Source organism: Lampetra fluviatilis, chromosome 57 (assembly GCF_964198595.1).
Source record: "Lampetra fluviatilis chromosome 57, kcLamFluv1.1, whole genome shotgun sequence".
Taxonomy (NCBI): Eukaryota; Metazoa; Chordata; class Hyperoartia; order Petromyzontiformes; family Petromyzontidae; genus Lampetra; species Lampetra fluviatilis.
In genome coordinates this window covers 6670802-6681806 of record NC_136331.1, presented here as the reverse complement: position 1 = coordinate 6681806, position 11005 = coordinate 6670802, and the positions used below count along the sequence as shown (strand labels likewise).

The window sequence follows — 11005 nt, the reverse complement described above, 5'->3', positions numbered from 1 at the left end:
TGTGGGAAGCTGTAAGCCCCAGGCTACTGTGGGCTCGCCTCCCCCTCGACCAGAGGCAAGGAGTGGTGGTGGTGGTGGTGGTTTAGTGGAGGGATGCAGGCAAGGCCGATGAGTCAGATGACTTTTATGATCTGCTGTCACAGGTGCTAGCTAAAGTGGCCCCTTGCGATAGAGTCATCCTGTTGGGTGACTTTAATTCCCGAGTGGGTCATGATGTTGGCACCTGGGCTGGAGTGATTGGAAGCCATGGGTCAGATCAGTTCAATAACAATGGTAGGAGGCTGATAGACTTCTGTGCAGCCCATTGGCTGGTAATTACCAACACGCTGTTCCGGTATCGGCACATCCACACAGCATCATGGATCCACATTGGGTCCAAGCAAGAACATCTGCTGGACTATATATTGACAGAACAGCGGATGCGGGCCCATGTCCTTGACACCAGGACCTACCGTGGAGCTGATCTGCCCACTGACTATCGACTTGTTATCTGTAAGATGCACCTGCCATTCTTCCACTCCGGTAGTGGGTGTACATCTGGGAGCCCATTCAAACCCAAAGTAGCCTGGTCTCAGCTAGCTGATGAAAGTTGCAATCGAGAATTTCATCATCGCTTGCAGCTGGGGTTGACATCGTCCCTCGCTCCTACTGATGCTGAGAGGAAATCGAGGTTAAGAACTGTGGCTCATGCAGCTGCAATGGTTGCTTTGTGTACACGGTCCAAACCTCCCCAGAGATCCGGCTGACGGAGGAGGTGTTACGGCTGGCTGAGAAAATGCAACAGGCCCACTCACACCATCTACAGCATCCCACGTCGGAGAATGAGGAGGCTTGCCGCAGCCTTCGCTCGGAGGTTCAGAGAGCACTCCAATGACGGGTGGTGGTGGCGGGTTGCTGAGGATATGGAGTCTGCCTCAGCAGCCCGCAATGACAAATCACTCTTTAACTCCATCAAAAAAGTAACTTGCAGCGCCGCACCTATTATCATCATTGGGGAACAAAATGTAATCGATCTATAACCCCCAGGAACAGGTTCGAAGATTTTCTGAGCATTTCTGTGAGGTCTTGGGGGAGGGGAAATCCCTCAAGCTGGAAATCATCGAGGGGCAAAGTGGGGTTGACCATGCTAAGGCTGCAGTGCCTTAAATATTGGAAGAATTAGTCACCCCTATGAGTGGCTGGCTGAAGTGCCATCTGTTGAGCAAGTACAGAAGGCGATCCAGAGTCTGAGACCAGGAAAGGCACCGGGCAGAGATGATCTCCCAAGCGAAATGCTGAGGGAGGGTGGCGTTTGTGCACAGACTGCCCTATATGACATCATAACAACAGTCTGGACCACTGGATGGGTTCCACAGGTTTGGACGGATGCCCTGGTGGTCCCCCTCTTTAAGAAGGGGGACCGCACAGGCTGTAACAACTATAGGGGCATCTCACTCCTCAGTGTGCCAGAAAAGGTCTTGGCAAGGATTATTCAACATCGCCTTGCTAGGCATGCTAAGGAGAGGCTTGCGGAACCCCAATGCGGTTTCAGGCCAGGGCAGTCCTGCACAAATGCCATATTTTCTGTCCGCCTGCTACAGCAGAGGTGTAGGGAATTCCAACAAGCCCTACACTTCTGCTTTATTGACCTGGTCAAGGTCTATGATACCATCAGTAGGCTTGAGCTCTGGGTTGTTCTTCGTGCTTTCGGAGTCCATGACCCTCTGCTCACGATCATTAAGGACCTTCATGATGGTGGGCAGGCCCGATTTAAACTACGTGGCCGGGAATCAGAGCCATTCCCTGTTCACCTTGGGGTGCGACAAGGATGTCCTCTGGTTCCCACATTATTTTACATCTTTTTCGACCACGTAGTTCGTGAAGCCTTCGATGGCTGTACCGGAGAGATGGCTCCCTATTGGTCAACTATGGCATGTATGCTGATGATATGCTGATTGGAATGCTGCTGCTGATCCCAGAGCGTGCTAATAAGAGATGGGGCCTTACCATCAGCTCCACCAAAACTAAACACCTGCCCGAGTTGTGTCGTGCCATCAAACACTCCACCCCCACAACTCCCAATCGGTAATGGGGCAGTTGTGGGGAAAGTGCAGAGTTTCCCATACCTGAACAGTGTGCTCGTGACCAGCTCTGCTTTGACAGCAGAGGTCTCACTCCGAATCAGTCGAGCGGCATTATCTTTTCATCGGTTGCGTAACGCTGTGTGGAAGCTACCTGGTCTGTCGCTCCACACGTAGCTTCGGGTCTTCTCGGCCACAGTCATGCCCTCCCTTCTCCATGCGTGTGAAACATGGACCCCCCCCCCCCCCCCCCCAAATGTGGGCTGTCCTGCCTACAATCCGTCCTAGGTTTAACCAGGTTGGATTGTGTGAGGAGTTTACTAAATCCTCGAAAGATCTGGGCAAAATCCCAATGGTGAGCTCCTCCGGCAGGCAAAGCTGCGTTGGCTGGGTCATGTAGCCCGCATGCCCAGCCACCGCATGCCTAAACAGCTTTTGTTCGGCCGGATAGACAGGGGATAAACTGGCGCGTCACGGGCTAGAAAAGAAATGCAATGATGCGGTACAGGAGGACGTGGAGCTGAGTGGACTTGCCAATGACTGGCACCAGGAGTGTCAAGATCGACCTTTGTGGAGGAGGTTCGTGAAGGACGCTGCTACTGGGCAGTTGGAGGCAACAACGGATGGGCAGAGGAGCGACGCTCACAACAATGAGCAGGGCGCCGGGTGGCTAAAACACAGCAAGTTGGCACTGGATCTCTTTGTGAGTTTATGGGTCTCTGTGTGAGTCTGTGGATTTCTGTGTGAGTCTATGGGTCTATGTGTGAGTCTATGGGTCTCTGTGTGAGTCTATGGGTCTCGGTGTGAGTCTATGGGTCTCTGTGTGAGTCTATGGGTCTCTGTGTGAGTATTTGGGTCTCTGTGTGAGTCTATGGGTCTCTGTGTGAGTCGTTGGGTCTTTGTGTGAGTCTATGGGTCTCTGTGTGAGCCTATAGGTCTCTGTGTGAGTCTATGGGTCTCTGTGTGAGTCTATGGGTCTTTGTGTGAGTATATGGGTCTCTGTGTGAGTCTATGGGTTTCTGTATGAGTCTCTGGGTCTTTGTGTGAGTCTATGGGTCTCCGTGTGAGTCTCTGGGTCTCTGTGTGAGTTTGTGGGTCTCTGTGTGAGTCTATGGGTCTCTGTGTGAGACTGTGGGTCTCTGTGTGAGTCTATGGGTCTCTGTGTGAGTCTATGGGTCTCTGTGTGAGTATATGGGTCTCAGTGTGAGTCTATGGGTCTCTGTGTGAGTCTATGGGTCTCTGTGTGAGTATTTGGGTCTCTGTGTGAGTCTATGGGTCTCTGTGTGAGTCTATGGGTCTCTGTGTGAGTATATGGGTCTCAGTGTGAGTCTATGGGTCTCTGTGTGAGTCTATGGGTCTCTGTGTGAGTATTTGGGTCTCTGTGTGAGTCTATGGGTCTCTGTGTGAGTCTTTGGGTCTTTGTGTGAGTCTATGGGTCTCTGTGTGAGTCTATGGGTCTCTGTATGAGTCTTTGGGTCTTTGTGTGAGTCTATGGGTCTCTGTGTGAGTCTATGGGTCTCTGTGTGAGTCTATGGGTCTCTGTGTGAGTCTATGGGTCTCTGTGTGAGTCTATGGGTTTGTGAGTAGGCACCGCAACCCCCCCACCGACCCCCTCCAAAAATGTAAATAAACCCGACAGATGTTTTGTTCAATTGCTTTTAAAGACAAATAATAAAATAAATGTATGCATGACGACCGCCAGTGAAATATTTTCACACACTCCGACCATAAACGAGATGTCTGTCGGAGCTAGAGGGGTGGGGTGGTTGTGGGGGGGATGTGTGGGGAGCGGTGGTGCAGCGGTTAGCGCTACGCTGCGCTACGAACATGGCGACCCAAGTTCGATACCCGCTCACGGCAAACACCAGTGACGATTATCTCAACCGGTCCTGGGCCTCCCCTAGGTCGACTCAGCCTCAAATGAGTACCTGGTGCGGTGTGTAAACATCACTGCCGGGGAGACAAAGGCGGCCGGGCGTGGTGTTGGCCACCCACCCCCATCGTGTGCTGTGCCGGCCTTCATTGTGTCCGTCCGTCCGTCGTGCAGGGAGGGACTGGGTGGGGAGGAAGGGGCTGGGTGGGGAGGGTGGGGCTGGGTGGGGGGTGGGAGGGGTGGGGCTGGGTGGAGAGGGGAGGGTGGGGAGGGGCTGGGTGGGGATGGTGGGGTTTGGTGGGGGATGGGAGGGGTGGGGCTGGGTGGGGAGGGGCTGGTCACCCCGTGGTGCCCTTATAAAACTCAACGTTTAACCTACTCACGCCGGCTTGTGCCCGCCCTCACAGTCGGGCATATTTGCGGAATACACCACGCCGCCGTTGACCCTGGCCATTGACCGAGCAACCCAACACGTTCCTACCAGCTCCCTCCGCAGGACAATGTGTTATTGGACCTTACCTGTTAAAAATAAAATACAAAAAAAACAGAAGGTTTAGTGAATAGTTCTTGTCCACGTGCGCTCCTCCCGTCTCTCGGTGACCAGCACCGCTCGCTCCAGTCTCGTTCTGTGCGCACAGCGTAGCACACAAGGCACTCTGAGTCCACGTGAAGTTGCCGGAGGCTCGCTGCTGGCGAGAGGTCACGGCGGAACAGACCCAGGTTGGTGCCACGGGTTGACCGGGAATGCCCTGTCATCCCCGTCTCTCTCTCTCTCTCTCTCGCTCGCCCGTCAAACGCCCGGTGAGTGCGTAATGAACACTTTTTGTTTGTGTTGTTTAACAAGGCATTCCAAAATGCAACCCATGTGAACGAATGGCCGATGCCGGACGATTGACCATTCAGAGGCAGACGATTTAGCGCCCATTACCACGGCGATTAATCTTTGTCGTGGTGATTGTGGTGGTTGTGGTGATCGTGATGATTGTGGTGGTCGTGGTGATCGTGGTGGTTGTGGTGATCATGGTAATTGTGGTAGTCGTGAGCAAGGAGGAGGAGGGAGGGGTGAGGAGGAGGGGGAGGGGGGCTCTGCGACGAGATCATCTATTTACTTTTAAACACGCCAAGAAAAGAAGAGACACAAAGCTTAGAAAACAATTGGGGGAGCTGCCCTCATCCTCACGATCGACGCAGCGGTCTTGGGGCTTCCCAATGACCAGAGGGGAAAACCCACAAAGCCCCTCCCCCATCCCCCCTCCCCCATCCCCCATCCAGAGAGCCGCCCTACTTGCTCAGTTCCCCTACAAGTTAATAAAACGCCTTTCTCTCAATAGGGACCCCGCATGTCCTGACCCCCTTCCATTGTGTCGTGGCCGCGTGCGCGAGCGAGCTGAGCCGAGCGCGCCTTTGCGGGGTGGGAATGGATGGGCGGCGATGTTTTTTGTGGTATTGTGGGGGTGGTGGTGGTCGATTGGGTGCAGCTGCAGAATGAGTTGAGAGAGGGGGGGGTGGGTCAGGGTGAAAGGGAGGAGGTAGTCCTCCCCTTCGAGCCAAAGGAGCCGTGCTTGTGGCGGCCGCGCGCTTTAATTGGCGCGTCCTTTCACGCAGAGAGAGAGGCAGAGAGTGAGAGGTGGGGGGAGAGCGATTGAGAGATTGAGAGGGGGATTGAGGGTGAGAGACAGTGAGAGGGAGCGAGAGAAGCAGAGACTTTTTGGACTTTCAAACAACTTTTTATTGCCGCCAGCAGCAACAGCACTGGAGGCGATTCCGATATGAAACACACAAAGTCACCAGCAAACGAATACTCGCAATAAATCCACGCGCTGAGATTGAGAGAGAGAATGATCCGGCAGTACATAAACTAAAATTGGAACGATACACAGAAGATTAGCATGGCGCCATGCGCAAGGATGACACGCAAATTCGACAGAGAGAGAGAGAATGAGAGAGAGTTGAGAGTGAGAGGGTGAGAGACCGTGATAGAGAGAAGCAGAGAGAGATAGACAGTGGGGAGTCAGCACTCAACTCATTACGACCGGCCCATCAACTCGACGCAAAGCAGTCAAGCGCGCTCGCCGCTTCGTGGTTTTAGTATACCAGAGGCTCGCGGTTCGAATCCGGCAAGCAGCCCTGGTTAATACTACCGTGTGTGTCTGTGTGTTGTGTATTAATCGTAGGAGTAGTAGTCGTAATAACACCACTACGGCGGACGCGAAATGTACCCCAACACCCAACAGACGGCGTTCGCAAGAGTTAAGCCACCGTATGATGGCGTCAGGGTCTGCGTACACTTGCAGAATTAAGACAATAATTTACACCACAAGTCACTCGGTTAGGATTACGCATCGCAATCATCGCTGCTACCCCCCTCCCCTCCCTCCCCTCCTTCCTCTGCGCCGACACAGTCGCCTTGCTCTGCACGGGGACAGCTGCCGTAAGGGAGTCCCCTAGGCAAACACACTGCACTTGGATACTTGTCCATTGCATTTTCGGTGCCCTATAGATGTAAGTTAGATTATGATGATGATAGTTTACTGAGTTCTCGAATAATTTTCAGCGAATCTCGGTTTTTTTTAGTGTTTGGGTTGCGATTAATGTCCACGTGATGCTAAACCGCTTGGTTCAGCGTCCATTTGTGGCCTCCCCTCCCTCCCCCATAACAGCAACAGCAGCCCCTCCCCCCCTCGCTCCCCCCTCCCTCCCCTCCCTCCCCTCTCCCCCCTCTCTCCCCTCCATCCCCCCCTAACAGCAACAGCAGCCCTTTTCCCCCCTATTCCACCCTCCCCCTCTCTCCCCCCCCCCTCTCCCGCCCCCCTCTCCCCCTCTCCCCCCCCCCCCCCGTCTCCTCCCCCCTCTCTCCCCTCTCCTCCCCTCCCCCCTCACCCCCCCCCCTCTCCCCCTTCCATCTCCTCCCCCCCTCTCTCCCCTCTCCCCCCCTCTGCCCCCTCCCCCCCTCTCTCCCCCCCCTCTCCCCCCCTCCCCCCCCCACCGTCTCCTCCCCCCCCCTCTCTCCCCTCTCCCCCCCTCTGCCCCCTCCCCCCCTCTCTCCCCCTCCCTCCCCCCTAACAGCAACAGCAGCACCAGGCAGCGACCCGTGCCCAGCCAACAGCCACGAGCAGTCCACTGTCTCAGCGGGGGGGGGGGGGGCTTTGTCCGCTAAACAAGAAAGTAGAAGGGGGGGGGGAGGTGTGGGATGTGTGGGGGGGGGGGGGTAGAAGGAACCTCTCCTGTTTGACAGTGATATATTTCAGGAAGAAATTCCAGCAATTATCCAATTTGTCCTTGTTAGCCGGGCTCGCGTCGGGGTGGGACAGATGGGACAAGGCAGGGGAGTGGGGGGGGGGAGCTGTGGGGGGGAGGTGGGAGGGGGGGTACAAATGTGCAGCAGATGAGCGGTGGGGTGCGGTAACAATCCTGGGAATCTGACCCCCCCCCCCCGCCTACTCCCCCCCGCCTACCCCCCAAAATAAACATATCGGAAGCGTCAGAATCTCTAATCATTTTTTAGTTAATATAAAAATTATGAAAAAAAGGTTCCCGTTATGAATTATCGAAACTCCGTCAAACTCTGTAGCTTGCTCGGACGGGCTCTGTAAGTGCTTCTTTTAGTTGTTGCTGCTGTTGTTGTTGCTGCTGCTGCTGCTGCTGCTGTTGTTGCTGCTGTTGTTGTTGCTGCTGTTGTTGTTGCTGCTGTTGTTGCTGTTGCTGCTGTTGCTGCTGCTGTTTAACTCAGAGTATTTGTTGTCGTGTGTACGCAGCACAGCGAGCGAGCCAGCGGACGTCTCGGCTCTGCGTGCGAGAAGGAGACAGAGAACGAGCCACTGAGAGCCACGAGGGAACGATGGGGGGGGGGGCATGGGGGGGGCGGGGGGGGAGAGAGGGGGCGGAAAGGGGAGAGGGGGGGGGGGGGCGGGGAGAGAGGGGGGGGGGGGGCGACTCTCACGCGTGCGGTGAATCATCGGCCGCCCCCGTCTCGTGACGAACGCGGTCTGGCCGGACAGCCGAAGGCAAAGGTCCCCCGTATAGCCTTGGGCAAGGCTGTCAGGGGCAAGCGCTGTCAGCGAGGTAGCAAGGCAGGCGATGTGGTGGGTGGGTGGTCAGCACCACGCACGCCCGGCCGATGTCTATTACACATTTGAGGCTGAGTCGACCTAGGGGAGCCCCAGGACCTGTTCAGATAATCGTCACTGGTGTTAGTGGCCGTGAGCGGGAATCGAACTCGGGTCGCATGCAGCGCGCTACCCGCTACACGACCGCCCCGTAGCGCACATGCACAGCTACAAAGACAAAGATGCCCCGTATAGCCTGACACAGGCTGTTGGGGCAAGTGCTGTTAGTGAGCAGCTACGAAGGCCGGCACGGCGCACGAGGGGGGTGGGTGGCCAGCACCACGCCCGACCTCCTTTGTCTCCCCAGTGGCGATGTTTTACACGCCGCACCAGGTACACATTTGAGGCTGAGTCGACCTAGGGGAGCCCCAGGACCTGTTCAGATAATCGTCGCTGGTGTTGGTGGCCGTGAGCGGGAATCGATCTCTGATCCCCTGATCCATAATTCGCTAACCGCTACACCACCGCTACCATCACACACACGTAGACGCACACACGCGCACACACACGTGCACACACACGCACACACACGCACACACACGCACACTACCGCTCCATCACACACACACACGTAGACGCAAACACACACGCACACACGCGCACACACGCGCACACACACGCACACACACACACGCGCACACACACACACGCGCACACACACGCGCGTTCACAGCCACAAATTCCATTCAGTAAATCTGCTGCTCACGCTGAGCCAGGTGTGATTGACGTGACCCTGCCAGTGTGCAGAGCTGCAGCAAGGAAACCAACACCTCAACCACCGTGGCCTTAAAATGGGAGAAGAAAAAAATGTGTTAACAATAGGCGACGTTTTCGGGGCATCGGCCCTTCTGCGTGTCACGCCAACGCAGAGTCGCCAAATCAGTCGTTTGATACGTTCAGCAGGAGGGCCGATGGTGAGTGGCGTTCGGTGGGGCGTCGTGCGGTCCTTTGTGACGTGGCGTCGTCTGATAGGGTTCCGCTCTTACCCCCCCCCCCACGCGTCACAAAGGAACATGTGGTCCTTTGTGACGTGGCACCGTAGCGAACCCCACCTCGTAGCACGTCACGCAACGTCACGACGTCGCGTTCACACGTCACGACGTCGCGTTCACACGTCCACGACGTCCGCGTAACACGTCACAAACGTCGCGTAAACACGTCACGACGTCGCTCACGACGTCGCGTTCACACGTCACGACGTCGCGTAACACGTCACGACGTCACGTAACACGTCACGACGTCGCGCGCCACGTCACAATGCGCCGCCATACGACACCACGCAGCGCGTGGCAGTGCCACGGCACGCGTGAGCACGAACCCGTCTCGCCTCACCGCATTGCAACTGCAGGGATGACCGCACCGAATGGCCCCGGCCACAGCGCACCGCACTGTGCCAACGCACCGCGTTACACGACCACACTGCGCTCATCATAACACATCGAATCTTATCACGCTGCACCACCACACTGCACCACCACACCACACTGCACCACCACCACACTGCACCACCACACCACCACACTGCACCACCACCACCACACTGCACTCACCACACCACCACACTGCACCACCACACCACCACACTGCACTCACCACACCACACTGCACCACCACCACACTGCACCACCACCACCACACTGCACCACCACACCACCACACTGCACCACCACCACACTGCACCACCACTATGCAACACCACACCACACTGCACCACCACACCACCACACTGCACCACCACCACACTGCACCACCACTATGCAACACCACACCACACTGCACCACCACACCACCGCACTGCACCACCACCACACTGCACCACCACTATGCAACACCACACCACACTGCACCACCACACCACCACACTGCACCACCACCACACTGCACCACCATTATGCAACACCACACCACACTGCACCACCACACCACCACACTGCACCACCACCACACCGCACCACCACTATGCAACACCACACCACACTGCACCACCACACTGCACCACCACCACACTGCACCACCACTATGCAACACCACACCACACTGCACCACCACACCACCGCACCGCACTCACCAGAACTGACCACACCGTACCACGATAAGCTGTGACCTTGGCCCAAGCCTCTCGTTCGAGGGAGGTGGCGGTGGGGGGGGCAGCTGCAGACGCCGCATTTTGGACACGAGCCGCGTGCGTGGAAAAAGCATCAGCAGCATCATCAGCAGCATCAGCAGCAGTATCAGCAGCAGCAGTAGCACGTGTGCGGGCCGACAGATGTGAGGCTGGGATAGAGCAAATGGGGTTTGCAAAGTGGGATTCCGCGAGAGTCGATCATATTTGCTCCGCGTGTGTGGAGAGAGAGAGTCGAGTGAGAGGTGGGTGGGTGGGAAGTGGGGGGGGAGAAACGCGTAACAGATTACTGCATGTATCCGTTCGCCCTCCATCAAAGCCGTCGTGGTCCCTGTAGGGAGCAGGAGGAGGGTCGCCCCTTCCCAGACAGATGGCAAAGTGCGAACTCCAAGTCGCTGGGTTCGTGGCAGAGGTCGCAAACGGGTTTTGATTCCTTACCCGTACCCGTACCCGGACGCACCAGGGTCGCAAACGGGTACCCGTACCCGGCCTATCGGGTACCTGATTGCGACCTCTGGGATGAAGCCATGTTGCAGGCGCGGGTGGGTTGATTCTAGGAACTTGAATTGTGAGAAGAGACAAGACGTTGGGAAATGAGTGACAAACGGTGACTCACCAGTGACTCACGGCCTACCCGTACCCGGCCGCACCAGGGTCGTAAACGGGTACCCGTACCCGGCCGGGTACGGGTAGCCGGGTATCGGGTAGGGTACGGGTATCGGATACCCGGTTGCGACCTCTGGTTCGTGGATGCAGCGCGCTACAACGAACCCCCCCCCCCCCCCATAGCCTTCATCACTGCTGTTGTCCAGAAGCGCCTATGAAGGCCGGCACGGCACACGAG

At 56.4% G+C, this 11005-nt stretch overlaps 1 non-coding gene across 1 annotated transcript; it reads left to right on the top strand.

Moving 5' to 3' along the window:
* Positions 1 to 5769: 5769 nt before the first annotated feature.
* Positions 5770 to 5875, top strand: LOC144950422 (U6 spliceosomal RNA). The gene has a single exon (XR_013640379.1). It is a non-coding gene; the product is annotated as a U6 spliceosomal RNA (small nuclear RNA).
* The last annotated feature ends 5130 nt before the right edge of the window (positions 5876 to 11005 follow it).